This window comes from Lissotriton helveticus, chromosome 2_1, assembly GCF_964261635.1.
Source record: "Lissotriton helveticus chromosome 2_1, aLisHel1.1, whole genome shotgun sequence".
Lineage (NCBI taxonomy): Eukaryota > Metazoa > Chordata > Amphibia > Caudata > Salamandridae > Lissotriton > Lissotriton helveticus.
This window is the reverse complement of record NC_136059.1, coordinates 1,975,090,904-1,975,108,618: the sequence shown is the minus strand read 5'-3', so window position 1 is coordinate 1,975,108,618 and position 17,715 is coordinate 1,975,090,904. Positions and strand designations below refer to the sequence as shown.

At 40.7% G+C, this 17,715-nt stretch overlaps 1 protein-coding gene across 3 annotated transcripts in view; it reads right to left on the bottom strand.

The window, feature by feature from the left end:
* The window catches only part of FHIP1A (FHF complex subunit HOOK interacting protein 1A), a 512,772-nt gene that overhangs the window by 343,759 nt on the left and 151,298 nt on the right, over positions 1-17,715 (bottom strand). For 2 of the 3 annotated variants that reach the window (XM_078676921.1, XM_078676920.1), the window contains exon 2: positions 2,772-2,816. The exons of the other annotated variant lie outside the window; for it this stretch is intronic. The gene's annotated coding sequence lies outside the window, so the exon portion shown is untranslated. The remainder of the gene's footprint in view (positions 1-2,771; positions 2,817-17,715) is intronic. 3 annotated transcript variants of the gene reach the window in all.

Sequence of the window (17,715 nt, the reverse complement as noted above, 5' to 3'; positions counted from 1 at the left end):
CTAAGTTACAAGGACAAGTAATCATATGGATCACATATTTGCTATTGCAATTTGTGTACACCAGCTGTCTCCACGGGTACTTAAGCCCAGGCCCAGTTTGGTACACGATTCTGTGACACAAGGGTGGCAGCGTTGAATACTTGGTAAAGCACATTGAGTGGTTTGTAACAGTGATTCTTTAGTCTGCTTTAGTCTAGTATGACTCAGGTGATCTATTATGCTCTTACACCTCTTATATGAGAGGAATGGCTTAAAGAGGCCTGTCCTCCTGTACGGAGGATGGCCCAGCGTCTGTCAATAATATTTTTTAATTGGTTGGAAATAGGTGAAAGGTTTTCTTGCAAAGGTGACTCGATCTACTACTTATGGGAAACTTAGTTTGACTGGACATCTACAAGGCCCGCTCGCAACCATCGTCAGATCTCACAGGATCAACATGGTATCATATGCAGATGACACCCAACTCATCCTCTCTCTATCCAACGAACCCCACATCTCCAAACGCAACTTCCAAGAAGGAATGGAAGCCGTCACCAGGTGGATAAAGAACAGCTGCCTACAACTCAACACGGACAAAACTGAAGTACTTATCATGGGCCCACACCAAGACACCTGAAATGACACCTGGTGGCCCTCCACCCTCGGGAACCTTCCTGTCCCCCACTGACCACGCAAGCAACCTTGGAATCATCCTGGACTCCAAAGTCAAAATGAACCACCTAACCAACGCCGTAACCTCCGCCTGTTTCCACACCCTCCGTCTCCTATGCAAAGACCTTCAACTGGATTCCTCTGGAGCACAGAAAAACCGTCACCCACGCCCTCATCAGCAGCAGACTGGACTATGGCAACGCACTCTACTCCGGGATCAACAAGAAAACTCCACAATGCCTCCATCAGATTAGTCCTCAACCAACCTGCCACTGCCACATCACCGAACTAGTAGACAGTGTGACTACATCGCAGACTCCCTGTCCAATCCCTGTGCTGGAGAACAGCGAGGGGGTGGCCTGAGCGGGGTAGAAAGACTCTCCACTCAGGTCAGTCTGTAGGTTTTCTCTAACTGTTCAATACAGCTGGGTCAGAGAAACCTTAGTGCGCATGTGTGTTTTGGTCCACCTTAGACAGCCGGCCAAACACAAAAGAGCACTTAGGGAGCGCACATAGCACTCCTCCGCCCCCTCCCATGCATTGGCTTGCGCCTCTCGGCACACACTGGCTGAGCCAACAGCTTAAAAGTAAAGCAATAATGAAATATCATTTTATTTTGTTGTGCTGGCTCTGAGCCAGTGGGATGATGCTCCTCTGCCAATGCGGAAGAGCCGCCCCTGGTTATGGGAAAGATGAATGTGCAAGAAGGTACATAACTGGTGGTCTGGAGTGGTCAAGGAGTTGGGTTTGAGACAGTTTCCTGTGAGAAGGTCATTGCAGCTCTAACTATCAGGTATAGAACAGATATAGCGGATTAGAACTAATGACAGAAAGGTCTGAAATGCTGGCTGATTCTACGTGACTTGTATGAGGAAGGGGAACTGGAGCTAGCTGGGTCTTCAAAGGGCAAATAAGCCTTTGTCCACCAAGAGGGAGTTCACTGAAATAACTGAATTGTGTCAGTGTTTACAATTGGAGGGAGGTCCAACAAGCAGACATTGTGGTGGGACATCAGTCACTGCTTAGACCATGGGTACTCTCAAACCTTTTGCTAGGGGTCAGAAAGTTTGGTTTAGGGTGTGTCCGAGGGAAGCATTGTTAGCAGATCGGTGGCAGGGGGTGCTGTTTAAGGTGAATGTAGAAGAAGCGGAGCATGCACATCTGGTGGCTGAATTGCACAATATGAAACCAGAAAACCTGGCATCAGTCCCAGCTTTCCCACTTGACCAAATTGTTTGATCTTAGGCAATTGCTTTAATTCACTTTTCCTCCTTTTCTTCATTATCACATAAAGGAGGACCTCAAAATACATGACTTGTGTTTGATTTAAAAACTATAGTACTGTTAATTTATAATAGCAACCCAGAGTACCCAGAGGGTGCACATAACAGCTGACGTGCATCTTAGTTCGTTAATGGCATAGTTGTCAAGGTGAGGAGAATAAAAGCTATCACTTAAAAAAAAATACTTCTCAGTGCACTGATGTAATATACTGCAGTGAAACGGTTCTGCATGTCAATGAAATACACTTTTTTTTTAATTTTGAAGAGAGTTTATAGTATTTGTATATCTTTGATGTCTTTGTTTTGCTAAAAAATAGTACAGTATTTACAGGATGTATTTCAAAATGATGATATAAGAGGCAGTTTGATTAAGCGATGAATAAAGGAATGGTCTTTTTGCAACTGGGCATTGAATTCTTGGACTGTTATGTTGTGATGCAAGTAAAATGAAAATGAATAAAATGTTAAAGCTTAATTGCAGGCTGTACTGCATAACGGCCAGAGCTGCCGACTTCAGACCTGGGGATCCAGGTTCGAGTCTCCTCGTCATCTCAACATCCTGTGATTCAAGGCAAATCACTTACACCCCCGTTGCCTGTAGAGAGCGCCTAGAGACCCACACGGGTGATTAGCCGCGCTACATGAATCCTTGTATTATTATTATTACTGTCTCTTATATTCCCATAAAATAACATATTGTATACTTAACGTGCTTCTTGCTTTCCTAACATCCAATTTGTCTACACTAGAATTCAATAGTATGACACTAAAAATTATCATGACACGTCACGCCTTAATGAAAGAAACTATACAATAAAAGGTATCTCCAGTACTTACATTATAGTTTTGCATTCAGAAGTCACAGGAGATTTTCTGAGGTTTCTGTAATAAAACATAAGCAACATTTAAAAATCTATTTTTGGAGCATAAATTAGTACTTATTTTGTACATTGTCTGATCTGTCCAGATAATAAATACTTGTAAGTTACTGGTCATACAAAAAGGGATATTTAACCGTATGGACTATATTTCTGTAAGGGTTCATATGATCAGCAGGGCCAGTGGAATGATGTGGCAGTTGAGGACCAAATTATGCGGCAGGGTTGACTAAATTATTCAGCAAGAAAGGCAAATTATGCAGTGTAATGTGGCACATTTCGCGATAGTATTACTTTATTATTTTGTTGTTTTTTTATACAGGATACACACTGTGGGCAGATAAGATTTCAACTAATTTGTAGGGGTTTAACAACCAAATACAGCAATAAGAAACTGAAACCAGGCAACATCTCCTTGTGTTCGCTTTGTTCGCCCTAAGTTGGCAGGGTATGCCAGACGTGGGTCCCTTGCACATGTTGCCACTGGATTCAAGCTAGCCTGGCTGATGAATGGTGTTACCCAGTAACCGGTACCAGGATTCTTGTTTCTGGGGTTCCATTTTAAAATATTGATATTAAAAATATTGATGAAAAAAATACAGATGTGAAAATATCGATAACAAAAATATCAACTTCCTATACATAAACAGGTAAGTACAATAATATCAACACAAAAATATTGATGTAGAAAATATAGAAGTAAAAAATATTGACTTTAAAAAACTACATTACATAAATAAAATTAATTAAATAATATTAATATTATTAACAAAATTGTTTCAGCTATGTTGGGTTAAACTAGACCGTTTTTTCTCTTTTTTTCCCTCTTAAGTTCTCCAAGTTACTTCCACCCGTGGATCTACACCGTGAGGATACAGGCTTCTTTGTTTGTTATTACAAGCCTTCGTTTTGGACACCTTTTCCTTTATATTACGTTTGGTATGTCAACTTGTTTTGTGCCAATCGCGGGTATCATCGGGGCGGTTCACGGTGAAGGGTTGTTATTTGTCTTACTGATTGGTCACCCTCTTCTCACTCTTTAGAATTGTGGGAACGGGCTCAGGGTGATGGACAACGCAATAAATAAGATGCCGACTCCATAGTATACAGGTACATTTTTATCCGTTTACTGTTTTCATCTGCACCCTATGACCTGGGTTTTCTCAAACTAAAAATCTGTTAATTTTGGAGATAGTGGTTCCTTTGAGCTCTAATGCACCCTTGTTTTAATTTTGTTGGGCTTAACCAGAACCCCCTTTTTTTTCTTCCTCTCTTTTCTTTCGACCATCTACCCCCACCTGTTGACCAACACTGTTCCGATATTGATTTTTGTGCTTGCTATTACAAGCCCTCTCTTTGGACACCTTTTCAGTTTTATTCTGTCAGGTTTGTTATTTCTCTTTGTACCCTTCACGGGGCTCAATGGGGCGTTTTCCTGATGAAGGGGTTTACTTGTTCTTTTGATTGGCAACCTGTTCTTTTCTCACTTTTTAAGATTGTGGGAATATTGTGACTACAATCGGGATTGCTCAATGGACACCGCAACTTGTATGACTTGATCTTGTCTCCACTTTTTCAATCTAAGTCCCGCTTTTACCATGATTGTTTTATTTCCGAGTATGTTACTGCTCACCATTGTCTGATGACATTATTGATATCCCCTTTTTTTCTCTCTATTTATTACATCTCTATAGGACCCTCTGGATAAACCACTGGCGTTGATTCCATTATCTACACAATACAGCTAGCCATTTCGATCCACCTTTGTTCTTTGAAATAGTGTCAGACTGTGGACATTTTTTTGTGTGGTAAGCAGCCTGTCAGAATAGCACTTTGTTTGGTCAACTGATCCAGTGGCATGTCTGTTGCGTTATAGGCAGATTCCTCTGTAGATTTGTTATTTGTGCCTCCGCTTTTGATTGTTTGGTGACCTATTTGTCATTCTCTTTTTTCACTGGTTGAACCTCATAGGATCCTTTGGACTATGACTGGTTCCTGTACTACCGACTACACATCTTAGGATTGTGATTACAATTCTGATTCACAGATTGTTGTTTTGCGAAACTGACTGAATGCGGATATATTTTAGTGGTAAGCAGCCGGTTATGATATGGTCTGTTTCCGGTCAACTGAGATAGTGTTAACATTTATGTTCTTTGGGGGGTTCTAGAGTAAGCTGCCATCTCTCATAGAACCTTTCCTATTTTTTGACTGTCTTTGTTTTTCATTTTCTTCCTGCTTGAATGTTTAGTTTGCATCTCTATTTTTTCCTGTTCTATTCTCCTGCTAGGGGTCTTTTCCTTTTTCCCCCTTTTCTCTAAAGTCCTGGCAGGCGTCTCGATTTCTTAGAGATGTAAAGATTTCATTTTATATAAAAATATATATTTTTGAAACTCACTGTTATTCCTGATGTTGTGCACTTTATATCATCACACAGTTCAGAGTGACGGTCAAATGATGTTTGTATTTTGGTGTGTCTTAAGTTTCTTTAATGAATATCCAATCCAGGATTATGTTACTATTTTTGAAGTACTATGAAGAGTTCTTTGTTGTTCTTGTGCCATTCATATGTTTATTTGTAGTATCGTCTTTTTATTATACAGCTGTTTTTATCTGTCATTTATATATTTGTATATTTATCTTTGGTTTCAGCCCTGAGGAAGCTCTCAGTGTGAGAGCGAGACGCGCTGGCTGAGATTTTGATTCAACTGGTTTTAAAATTTGAAACAATTTTGATACAATAAAGATGTGACTTTTTCCATACATCCATGGTCTACTGGACTTCTTAAGTTGTGCACCTTCATCATTGTTCAATTATTAACAAGATTAATTAAATGTAATATAGGTTTTAACTAATTACAACTAATAAACTTAATGTAATAAATATAAACACAAAAAAGTGTACATATACATATATTTACTTAAATAAATTTTATTAACTATTGTCTTTATTTAATTTATAAACTTTTAAAATTATATACAACTAAAATATACACATATACATAATTTAAAATTAAATAAAATATTCTATATTTAATTAACACAAACTATTAAAAAAAGAATAACACATGCATTTAATAACAAAATAAACACAACTGTAGTGGAAACGTTGGATAGTGAGGGGGTAAAAATTACTATTCCCACTCCAGTGAGTGCAACAGTATGGAAAGCGCTCGATAGTGTAGGGGTAAAAATTACTATTCCCCCTCCAGTGAGTGCAACAGTAGGGAAAGCGCTGGATAGCGGAGGGGTAAAAATTACTATTCCCACTCCAGTGAGTGCAACAGTAGGGAAAGCGCTGGATAGTAGAGGGATAAAAATTACTATTCCCACTCCAGTGAGTGCAACAGTAGAGAAAGTGATGTATCCCACAACAATAAAAAACAAAAACAACAACATTTTTATTAAATTTAATTTCTAATATTAACATAATTAATATATACATTTAAATATACTATTATTAACAAAGACAATAAAAAAATTCACATCTATATATATATATATAAAAACAAATGTATGTCTGTTTGTCCTTTATGCATTACCACACCATTCATCAGATCGCCATGAAACTTTGGGAAGTTGTTGAGTACACTCCCGCGAAGGTTTCTGGCATATGCATTACTACACCATTCATCCGATCGCCATGAAACTTTGGGAAGTTGTTGAGCACATTCCCGCGAAGGTTTCTGGCATAACATTTTTTAAATATCGGCCCCCCAGGGCCCTCATAATCTTTCGAATACTGAATTTTTCCATTTACGTATCCACAAGCACTCGAATAAATAGAATTAAAACAACACTTTGAAATGTTTTCCATATTAAAATGAATAAGTTTCAATAAAAATGACACAACGTAAATTGAATGTTATCATAACAAGTTTCCTTGAATGTCCTTTCTTCTGAGATCGCAGCAACGCGCGACGGGTAAGCCATGAAACTTTGGGAAGTTGTTGAGTACACTCCCGCCAAGGTTTCTGGCATATGCATTACTACACCATTCATCCAATCGCCATGAAACTTTGGGAAGTTGTTGAGTACTCTTCCGTGAAGGTTTCTGGCATATGCATTACTACACCATTCATCCAATCGCCATGAACCTTTTGGAAGTTGTTGAGTACACTCCCGTGAAGGTTTCTTGCATAACATTTTTTTAAATATCGGCCCCCCCAGTGCCCTCATAATCTTTCAAATACTTAATTTTTCCATTTATGTATCCACAAGCCCTCGAATAAATAAAAAGAATTAAAACGACACTTTGAAATGTTTTCCATATTAAAATGAATACGTTTCAATAAAAATGACACAATGTAAATTGAATGTTATCATAACTAGTTTCCTTGAATTTACTTTCTTCTGAGATCGCAGCAACGTGTGACGGGTAAGCTAGTTAACACTATAATATCCGCAACACACCCCTAAAATTAATTACACAATTACAATGAATTACTAATCAATGGAAATTAACTTAAAAATATGTAATAATTAATAAATAAAAAATTAATTACTTACCACCCTCCACACCATTTACACATATAAAAAACACAACACACACCTAAAATTAAACAATTAAAATAATTAATTAATAATTGATTAATTGAAATGAATTAGTAAACTATTAATTAATCAATTAACACATTAATTATTCAATACATTTTATACAATTAAATTACTTCCCACCCTATTCCCCTATAAAGCCACAACCCACTACAGCAGTGTTTCCCAAACTGTGGTCCGCGGACCCCCAGGGGTCCGTGACACATTCCCAGGGGGTCCGTAGGCATCAGTTTTAAAAGCACAGAAAACTTTCTTGTGTAATTAGCAGCTTTCCAGCAGAAATAAAAGTGTCAAGATAATGCCAGTGATTAATGTACCTGCTGGAGAGTGAGGGAGTTTTGTTCAGTGTCAGCTATGACTTAACTAATGTAGCACAGAGGGTTAATGTGCCTACTGCAAAGAACGTGTAACATGCATTTTAGAAAAGCAGTATTTTATGTGCATAGGTTCGTGGTTACTGCTTTTGTCACAGAGATTATTTTGTTACTGTGCACTTCATAAGTGGCAATCGTAATCTAGCAGAGGTGCCTATAAACTGTCATCAAAGAGCTGCTTGCAAACTGCATGGTACCAGTTAGTAACTTATGTTTTTTCCCAGTTATTCATTATCCTGATGCTGCTAAAAAGATTTATTTGGACGGAAATACATTTTTAATGTTACTAGCCACTGTGTTATGTTCTGAATCCTGAGTTTGTGCTTTTCCAGACCAAGCACTCCTTAAAAATGCCTACCAGTATAAATGACATGTAATCCTTGTAGTCCCCTTTACCTTATGTAACATTTTATATACACACTGATTTACATGTATGATTCAATGTTTCTATATGTGTGTGATGTAAAGTGCTCTGACATCCTACAACGGTATGAGAGATGCTATAAAACAAATGAAATACATGTGACAGAGGGGCTGTTCCTTCAATATAAAATACTAAGGGCCAGATGTACGATCCGTTTTTATACGCGCGAATGGGTTCGTGAACCCATTTGCGCATGCAAAAACCTATTGGGCCATGTACATAGCCTATTTCGCGAGTCGCAATTTGTTTGTGACTCGCTAAATAGGTTTTGCAACTTGCTATTTGGAAGGGGCATTCCCTTTCAAACAGTGAGTCTCAAAACCATGTACAAATGTTTTTCGGTCGCAAAACACTTGCAATTACCACCTACTTCAAGTAGATGGTAATGCATTTGCAAATGGGAAGGGGACCCAAGGGGACCTCTTCCCCTTTGCAAATGCATGCAAAATAATTTTTTAAGGGCAGGCAGAGGTCCCAGGGACCTCTGCCTGCCCTTAAAAAATGAAACTAAAATGTTTCATTTTCTTTTTTTTTTTTTTTTTAAATGCATGGTAAACGAGCTGCATTTTTTAAAAAACTGCTTTATTTAAAAGCAGTCCCAGACATGGTGGCCTGCTGAGCCCAGCAGGCCACCATCCCTAGGAGGGCGGGCATTTCCAATGGGCTCGCAAATTGCGAGAGGCTCATTAATATTAATGAGCCCTGCAATTTGCGACCCCATTGGGAATCCCAAACAGTGTTAAACACACTGTTGTACATTTCATTTAGCGACTCGCAATTTGCCACTTGCATTGTGTCGCCAATTGCGAGGCGCTAAATGAAATGGTCGTACATCTGGCCCCAAAATCCTTAGTACTTTGAGTATTTGTTGTGTGAACACGTGTGTTTTTTTTTTAATATTTGAAATTCAACTCATACAAATTGCTTGGGGGTCCCCGGCTTCCAGTGGTGACTCAATGGGGGTCCTCAGGAGTCAAAAGTTTGGGAACCACTGCACTACAGAACTAAAAACGCAAAATTCAAATTAAAAACTAAAATATTAACTACTATAAATTATTATTTCAATTTATATAATTAAATTACTTCCCACCCTATTCCCCTATAAACCCACAACCCACTACAGAACTAAAAACACAAAATTAAACTTAAAATAAATTAATAACTAGTAAAATTGTAAGACATAATAAAATGACAAACAATTCTGATTAAAAACACTAAAATATATAATATTATTAATTCAATATTTTTGTCAACTGTATTTTTGTAAACGATATTCAATACATCGATGTTTTTTAAATCGATATTACTTACTTATCAGTCGATATATTTTTATTGTCGATATTTCTTCCCCACAATATTTTTACGGCGATATTTATGTCCGTCGATACTTATATGTCAATATTCCTGCTCTGCACCGTTTCCGGTTCAGGGAAGACCTGGCTTGGCAGTTCGGCCTGGGCTGTTCCCATGAGACACAGGGTCAAGACTGATTTGCATATAACTGGGTCTGAACTGAGGTGGCGAAGTGAGCTAAAGAATGATGATGGATTCAACCCAGATCTGTGACTGGGGGTGAGTGTCTGAAAAGTTTCAGCGCTCTGTCCATCATCTCCTTGTGTTCGCTTTGTTCGCCCTAAGTTGGCAGGATATGCCCGGACGTGGGTCCCTTGCTCACTTTGCCACTGGATTCAAGCTAGCCTGGCTGATGAAGGGTGTTACCCAGAAACCCGTCCCAGGATGCTTGTTTCCAGTTAAGGGAAGACCTGGCTTGGTAGTTCGGGCTAGACTGTTCCTATGATGCACAAGGTCAAGACTGATTTGCATACAGCTGGGTCTGAACTGAGGTGCGAAGTGAGCTAAAAAATGATGATGGACTCAACCCAGATCTGTGACTGGGGGTGAGTGTCTGAAAAGTTTCAGCGCTCCGTCCATCATCTTGTGTTCACAACATTCCTGAAGGGCCTTCCACTGCAAGGCTAGACTGGGAACGGAAACCAGCCCTGGCAAACTGCTCGGCCGGCACCCCTGGGGGGATGGGGATGCGGCCGAGCTGTTTGCTAGGGCTGGTTTTTGCCAATTTTGTTCTGCCAGGGCCCCAAAGCCGGCCCTCAACCTGGTGGCCCACCGGGGAAACGCCTGGTGGCCGCTACAGCCAATCCGGCCCTGTTCCACTGTGCAGAAACACATTTAGCCACATTCTTTCTAACTTTTAATCTGTTCAAGATAGATGCAAAAAACAAATTTGTTAAAGTCTATCTACAGATTATGCAGCAAATTATTGATTATTTGGCAAATGCAACAAATGATGATAATGATGATGAGGTGAAATTTATAAAGCGCACACCTACTCCTGGGGTGCCCTGGCGCTATCCGTAATTATGAGAACAATGCCGCAGCCACAGAATTATATTATTCCAGCGATAATGGCAATAAGAAGGGATCAAATCATTATATGTATTTTACAAAAAGACATAATCAAAGTTAGAATTTCAACCAATGGTATGTTCCATAACGTTTTAAAGTCTCTAAACTAGTATTATAGGTGACAACAGCATAAATAATTAGAACAATAATGATATGAACAGCTTTGTTTATATACCACTTGAACTGCCCTTTGGAATGCCAAGGTACTATACAAACGGGAGTGAAACATACCTCTAAGGTCACTTTCCTGGATCTCCTCAATTAGTTGGGAGGAAACATATTTCTTGATAACCTTAGCAAGAAAGTAGAGGCCAGAAATTGAGCAATGTTCCTCATTATTAGAAGCATTATGTTTAAGGTTTTTTTTTAAGAAAGTGATTTACATATGTAGTTTTGAGGCAATTTGGTATAAAACATTTTGAAAGAGGAATTGGTGACGAGCAACAATGAGGAAGAAAGACTTAAACAATCCCTTTGGCAATAGAAGGAAGGATATAGCCATGGGGAAGTGACGAAGGTCTATATCAAAGACCGCAGAGTATTTTTTCACAGATAGAACAGAAAGTACTCCAATGGGATCTGCTTGGAGCAAGACCGGCTTAAAGAAACACAAGAAGGGATCTTAGAGGGTTCTACCCTGAAAAAAAAAGTTAATAGAAATAACAAATTCCTGTCTAATTTTGGTAATTTTATCAGAGACAAATCGAGCAAATGTATTGCTGTAGAGCAACTAGGACCAGAAAGAAAGGATTTATTGGTTTGAGTTTTGGTTTTGACAATTACACATGATTTCATAGTTCTGTTTCTAGAGAAGTTTATTTCAGAATTCAGGCGTACTGCTTTCACTGAGAGAATAGAGGACTTGGAGCTTTTTCATTTTAGTTTGAGCTGGATACATGAAATATGAGTTTTAGTAATTCCCCAAAATCTGTCTGCTCTTCTAACAGACCATCTTTTGAGACTGAAAGTGAAGAGAACCTCTTAAAGGCTTTGGTGTTCTTCCTGGTTTTCCTATGGTGTGGGGTGAGATCACCAATAGCTTCAACAGAGTAGGAGCTGTATTTTTGGAAGAGGAGAATAGGGTTGTTAGGGGCAGGTGACTTAATGAAGGAACAAGAGATCAAAGAGCTTAGTTGTTGTTTTAATCATCCTAGCCATCCTTGGCGATCCCTCACTGTAGCAAGTAGTTTTCCCTGAATGTTTCAAGATTGGCCAGGTCTCCCCATTCTAAAAAAGCCTACAGTGAACAGCAATAACATGAACAACGTCCACTTTTTATCAACACTTCCCTTCTTAGGAAAGATGTTAGAGAGTTGTGTTGTCTCACAGCTATCCCTTCATATCCAGGCAAGCAACCTTCTCAATGTCTTCTAACCTGGTTTCAGACAAGCTCACAGCACTGAAACGGTTCGTCTACAAATTGTGGTGGATTTCCTCCACTTCCTCGATTCAGGTAACTTCTGCTTACCTGTGCTTTTGGACCTTTCTGCTCTGATTAACATCCTGAAGGAACAAATGGGCATTGATGGTGCAGTCCTCTTGGTTTAACAGTTTGTTAAAAACAGGAGGCTCTGTTTCTAGCAAAACTGACATAAAGCAAGGGGATATATTCCAACAACAATAGAGGTAGGGATAAAGGACACTCCTCTTCCCCAAATACTAGCTCTAGAACAACAAAGGAGTGACTAAAAGTGCAAAAATGACAACCCAAGGTGGTGTTGCTAGGATTTGCAGCATCCAATAAATTAAAAAAGGGAGGTACACAATACAAGGGTGTGTGAAGGAGTGGAAAGTAACCTTTGTTAAAAAGTAGAACCCTCACTCATCAACATGGTTGATGATGACATGCTTCATCATAGGGTTCCACCAAGGAGACCGAATGTCTCCCTGGTGTGCTGCCACGCCTGGATTACAGCGGAGCTGGTATGTAGAAGACACGTGAGATGGTGCTCAAAAGGATAAGTGAATTAAAAGATGGCAGACTGCTCAAAAGGATAAGTGAATTAAAAGATGGTAGACTGAACTCCAAAGAAACTTTAAAGAAGGGTCAGACCACGATCGTTAAAACCAAGTCATTCGGACACTAATGGCTATAAATTTGAGCCAAATGCATCCTATGGAGTGAATAGGTTGACATGTTTCTGCTTTTAAATGCTAGCTCAGCAAAGCTTTCATCAGGACCAGAATAGAAAGGAAAATAAAAACTCCCCAGGCGGTATACGCACCCTAAGGCATACCCTAACCTTGGGGATGTGTGTGCATGTAGAGGTAAACTCACGCACTCGGAAGTGCCATAATTAGGTTACCTGTGGGTAGCCGTCGAGAAACAAATTACCCTCAACGTGAAGATATCCCCTGCCACTGTGCCCATGTAGCACCGTAATCCAACGTTAAAAAGCTGTAGGCCTAGGAAATTCTGAGAGTACCTACACCGGGTAGAACCGTGAGTTTACCACTACATGCACACACATTCACAAGGTTAGGGTAAGCCTAAGGAAAGAGGAAAGAGAGGAAAGGTATAAAGATCCCCGAAAAGTCCAACAGAAATACAGGCGCAAATCTGTTTATTTATGTGTGCAGGGGGGAGGTGAGCAGAGCACAGCATACAAGGGGTTATTTGTGTGTGATGGCTGGGCTCACCACGGTTTGTATAAAATAGAACCTGTGAGTCTGGGGGCTTTAATTGGAGAGTACTGCACTTCTCAGAAACAAGCAGAAACTCTGTTACAGAGCACCTGCACTTTTATTTTTCCATTTCAAGCACTGTTGGATCGGATACCAATTACCGAGCCCCCAGACTCACCGGTTCAATTTTATACAAACCGTGGTGAGCCCAGACCTCACACACAAATAACCCCTTGTAGGCTGGGCTCTGCCCCCCCATCCCCGCACACATAAATAAACAGTTTTTATCTGTATTTCTGGCTGCTAGAAATGTCAAAATGGTACAAAAACTGAAATTGTTAAGGTTGTGGCGAAGACACACATTTCAAAATGCCAACAATGAAGAAACCAAGAGCAGGTGTAGCAAGCAGCGAACAATTTGGGAAAGGGTCATCTATGCTGCAAGGATCGCATGTCACCAATTTGTTAGGGGTCCACCTATAATTACCAAGAGTGAGTTATTAACATGTAAAGGCCCATAATGCCAACAGTACAAACAGATCAAATAAAAACAGTAAAACACCCATGCACCAAGACTGCCTCAATCACCTCCAGGAAGTTGTGCGTTGGCTGATTAGCATGATTTATTTTAAGCAAACGTTATCATGGCAGTTAATAAGTACAGCAGAATTAATCACTTTAATTTGAACAGAATGTATGTTGCTCTGTCTAAATGGCAACTTTCAGTAGAGTGTTAAATGTTTTATTTGGGGATAGCTAGCGGTAGAAGGGGCTCGCAGTGGCTTTCTCAATGGATGCTCTAACACTGTCCCTGTTACGTTGAGTAAGTTAAGTTATTTTGGTTTGTAAAGCGTGCAGACACTCAGCACAGTGTCCCGGTTCTTAGGCAGTGGTCATTTGACTGGGCACCAAATTGACTATTTAAAGAGCCAGTTCTTAAGCTTCCTCTTGAAGATGTCCAGGTTGTCTACTAAGTGAAGGTTGACTGGAAGTTTGTTTCAGTTGAGTGGAGCCAATTTAGAAAAAGATCTCTCGCCTATTCTAAGGCGGTTGATGCAGGGCACTCTTGCAAAGCATGCAGAGGAAGAGCGCAGGGTGCGTGCTGGAATATATTTGCTGATCCTCTCTCTGTGATAGACCACGTCCATGTTGTGCATGGCCTTATACATTGGGACAATATCCTTGAAGGCAACCCTCTTTTTTTATGGGGAGCCAGTGGAGTCTGAGTAGCAGTCTTGCCGCTGCGTTCTGCATCACCTGCAGACTGTTAGGGAGATAATCAGGGAGACCAAGATAAGGAGCATTCCCATAGTAATCAGGGGCTACACTACCTTTCTCTCAGCAGTCTCTGATAGAAGAGGTAGAATTTTTTTTTAGCATGCACAGCTTGCTGATGTAAGAGCCAACGAGGGCTTGAACCTGCGGTTGGAAGGAGAGGGAGCTGTCAATTTTAATCTCTAAGTTCTTTACACAATTTTGGGGGGGAGCCAGGGTGTGGTTTATCACTCGGCCAGCAGGTTTCCACTAAATTATGAGGAACATCTCCGAAAATCACAATTTTGCTTTTATCTGGGTTGCACTTCAGATAGTGCATGTCCACCCAATGGATCACCCTGGCGAGACACCAAGATAAGCTTCCCATCCAAGTCCTTTCCCTTTTTACAGACGAACAGATGCTGCATGTCATCTGCGTAGGAGATGACTTTTGCACCCAGGGACTCAGCAAGAGTAGCCAAGGGCGTCAGATATATATTAAACAAGGTGCATGGGGAGACTAATTGATTTGCCCAGAATCACAGGATGTAAAGCTGACCCAATACTCAAAACCTATCTCCTAAGTCTGCACCTCGAGCATTAAGACACAACCTCTACCACAAGAGCGGAAGCATTTTCAATATTATATACAACTTCATGCAACAAACAACCATTAACAAAGACAATAGTCCTGGCTTCTTGTAGGTTTAATGTTAATTGTATTACTTATTTGGATGCAATGGCAGAAGAAGCAAAATATCAGTCGGGTGGCACAGATTTTTAGCTTAATTGCTTTAAAGCCACGCCCTTAATTGCATTGGTCACGCAATTTTAAGAGACCCCCTCGTATTTTCATCCCACTTAAAGCCATGGTCTACACGTGCGATCGGTTTCTTGGCACACATAGCCTTGGCTGCAGCGCACAGAGACCTTACTCTGCCGCACACAGAGGAATAAAATTAGAGGGAACATTGGTCAGGACACAGAAAATGGGATCACATTTCTCCAATTCTTCGCACAATACAAAGGTCCATTTAAGCAAGAGCCCAATTTAAAGACTGCCTGCATCACCCACAAATCCCACTGCAGTGCCACTCCCTTCTTCCTGAAGAACCGGGTTTTAGAACCCAGCGGCGCCAGGGACACACCCAAAGTCTTCGGGTTCTCCTGTCTTGGCAAACAGAGACACGGAATACTTCTAGGTGGCGTCAGAGATCAAATTTATTAGCTGCAGCTAGTAACAGTAATCTCAGCTATACAACATAGTGTACAACTCAAGAAACTGTTCAATTTCATAGAGCAAGACATCACCTTTTACACACAATATTCTCATTATAAATGTACACCCACTGCGCAAAATTCTGACCAATAGGACACATTTTCTAACTGAGTATCACATTAACAAAAACCCAATTTACAGTAACCCAACCCAAAAGTTAATTATTAGGAATGTCCCAAATTCAATTTCCACAAGCCCGACAAACCCATAATTGAAAGCACTACCCATGTAATGAAAAGTCGTTAGGAAAGAAACAATTCAGATGTTGATTAGGATAAGATATGTGCAAGGAAACTAAAAGTGAACGATATCCTAAACATTGATTGGCAATCTCAGACAACAATCAGCCAGAGAAATTGGCTTTGTTGAAGGGTCAGTTTCAGGTGAAGAGGTCAGCGTCCTGCAGTTCACTCGCAAGTCAGAAAAGGGCCTGTTTAATGCATACATGAACAATGAGGCCCATGCAACTTTGTTCGTTCGGTTACCTCCACGGCCTACGTGAGGGCAACACAAAATGGCGTTATGAACAACGCAAACAAAATGGAGTCCGGCCCCGAAAACCACAGAACGTCATTCCTACTGGGTTGGAAAACTGAAAATATCTGGCACTCAAAGGGGTATTGAGAAATGCTGAAGCACTCCTGCTGGAATCTCCAACATTGCGGCACAAACATGTACCAAATGCCATTACCTTAATGGTGTATTGTTATTTACTTTTCGTGACCTTTTGACTGTTTGTGACCAGTGCAAATCCTCACATGTACCTCTTGTAAACTTATGCACATAACTTGTAAAGCGCTCTGATAACTTTGGGTCTAGCTAGAGCAACATAAAACATTTTTTAATATAGCTAGAGCTATATAAAACTCAAAAATAAATTAAACATGCATTCCCTGGCAGTGAAACAAGGATGTAGAAACCCCTCCCACCAGCCCTTGCTACATTGAAAAAAACTGTATATCTGAGAGACACTTTGGATGAAGCTATGATGACTTCTCCGCATCCCCATGTGACTTATGCAATGCATCCAGATATAATCTGCCTGACCTTTCTCCCAAGATTAGAACTGCTATGAGTTTTCTTTGGTGCTTATCTGTTACTTTTATGTTGATTGTTCCATATTCTTCTCTTGCACAGTGCTCTGCTGACCTTGGGCCAAGTTTGCGCTACTTGTGTTAAACCAGGCAATCCCCAAACGACTTCATGGTTGCTTAGCACTTTTGCTTGGAGCCATTTTGTTAAAAATATGCATCAAAAGAAGCAGCGAGCCAGTGGCGTAGCTGGGGAGGGGTGGTGGTCCGCCCCGAGCGCCACGCTTTTTGGGGGAGGTGTAGTTGACCAAGTCATGTCTGTCGTCTACCACCATCCCCCCACGAACAAGTTTTCCGTCAGCTGCCACCCCATCTTGTTGTTGTCCCCCGAACAAGTCATTCGTCAGCTGCCCCCCTCCACCCCACCCCCCAGAACAAGTCAGCTGCCACCCCTCTGCTCTTACCTGCACCAGGCAGCAAACTTAGTGGCTGCCCTGGGTGACAGTAGGCCTAGCTATGCCACTGTGGAGAGCAGACACACGGCTCCACCGTTGTGGCCTTTCGACACCTCGGCTTAGCTGCTTCCAGTGCTCAGTTTGGAAAAGAATGACTGCCGGCTCCTGAAGCTCTGCTCAGAAGCCAGCAGTCAGCACCGGTGCACCGAATACCCAGGCTTCATAGTCTGGAACCACCTAATGCTACTTTAAATCGGCCACCAGGCACACCCTACCCCTTTGGTCCCTTCTTTCTCAGTTTGTGATGTTATTTCCGTTGTTCTATCCCTCCTTTCCAATGAGGAAAAATAAGTGCTGGTCCACAAAAATTAGTGCTGGTGAGCCCCACCCGCTAAAATTTAGCACAGGCTGCTTCCACCAATTCAAAGTATTTCCAGTGGTTCCCGTTTCAGTTTGCTATTCTGTAAAATTTGTAGCCACAGC